This window comes from Gymnoscopelus braueri, assembly GCF_963280865.1.
Source record: "Gymnoscopelus braueri genome assembly, chromosome: 15".
In the NCBI taxonomy this organism is placed as follows: domain Eukaryota; kingdom Metazoa; phylum Chordata; class Actinopteri; order Myctophiformes; family Myctophidae; genus Gymnoscopelus; species Gymnoscopelus braueri.
Genome location: NC_137620.1, coordinates 50,386,032 through 50,387,831, shown reverse-complemented (window position 1 = coordinate 50,387,831; position 1,800 = coordinate 50,386,032).

Here is a 1,800-nt window from a genome sequence, read left to right as displayed (position 1 = left end):
GAGATGGGGGTCTGCGGTCAATTACACATCATTCTGGGGGTCCTTGACATGCAAAAGTTGGAGCACCACTGATATAGAAACATACTGTTAGGATTTAGAACACATTTTTAGATATGTATTTGGCTGCGGACCCCCATCTCAGAATGTGTTGTTCCAGGGACCCCCATCTCAGAATGTGTTGTTCCAGGGACCCCCATCTGAAAATGTTTTGTTCCAGGGACCCCCATCTCAAAATGTTTTGTTCCAGGGACCCCCATCTCAAAATGTTTTGTTCCAGCCCCCCCCCCCCCTCCCCCCTTTAGAAAATATAAATATTCAAAGATTTGCACACATTTTCAAGATTTTTCATTTTCAAAAATAGAAAATCTACAAGCTACGAGCTTGTAGATTTGTCGGAATCTTTCAAAAGTAGCAGATCTAAAAGCTCACAATGTGCTATGTTGTGAGCTTTTAGATCTTCTTTTTTTTTAATATATTTTTTATTTGACTAATGTTTACAAATCTTCCCTTATGGGGGGGGGGGGAGGGGGGGGGTCCCTGGTAAATATTTAGAAATCTGGTCCTTGACATGAAGACGTTTGATAACCACTGGTCTCCAAAATATGGACAATTTAGACCAAATATAGGCTTTTCCCAACATAAAGTGCAAAATATTTATAAAAACTACAACATTTTCTATATTTTGATACATTTTGGGATTTATTCTGGCCAATATTTGTATGTTTTTATAATCTTTCGTTTTATTATGCAAATGTGTTTGTTGAAGGGTCAAAACAGGTGGCGTGTAAAAGGAAGGCTGTGATTGGACGACAGGGTCAAACTGCATCCTATTGGATAACCTCTGAGCCCGTTGGACGATGGTCTGTCAGAGCTGCAGCTTCTGATTGGCTGGTCCTGAGGAGGGGGCGTGGCTTGAGGTCTAGGAAGAGATAGGAAGGCGTGTCAATGCTTTTGATTTCATATATTATAGTAATGTTAACTCTTTGGTACAGTTGTCACTGGCAGTGGGGTAGCCGCCCCCCCCCCCCCCCCCCCCCAGCGCGTCTGATATCTGGTCTAGAGGGGCGGATTCAAAATCTCTGGAGAAAACATCCGTGGTCTCCCATTGGTTCACCCATCTGTGCGCCCGCCCCGTGCCCCGCCCGCGCCCCTCCTCCTCCCCCAATGTGCAGCATTGGGAGCCCTGACGTCACAACATTTTGAGCGACGCCCACTGCACTCTAGCCTGGTAAACCCTCCCTCCGGAAATCTCATTTCCATTTGATTTCAGGAGTGAGTCTGGCCTGATCCGCCTTTCTGCAATATTGGCTGTGCTGGAGTTGGGCGGGAGTAATACCGTTGACTGTCAACCCCTTCAGCCAATGATAATTTTTCCCCTTCAGCCAATCAGCAGTTCACCAGTCTAATGTGACGGAACGGGACTTTTGAGACGATCCATGCCCAAAATGGGTTGCCTTATTCGGCTACATGGATGTCACTGCCCGCCCCTACCGGTTTTCAAAATTTTTATTTTTAAATAGGCTTTGTCATGATTAATTGACCACATATATGAAGTTAAACAACTAAATTCTATCCAAACGATATCTTATAAGTAAATTCCGTGCCTCAAAATAGAAGTTAGAGAGCTTTTTGAAGTAAAAAAAATTCGGAGAATTATAGCGCACAAGGAAAAGATGGCTGCCGTTCGTGTTTTGGACTCACTCGAACTCGCCACCTGATTGGCCAACGTAAGCTGTCAATCACAGAACAATGAGCGACGACGCTGATAGGCTCGGCCGTTTGGCATACACAGCCAATATT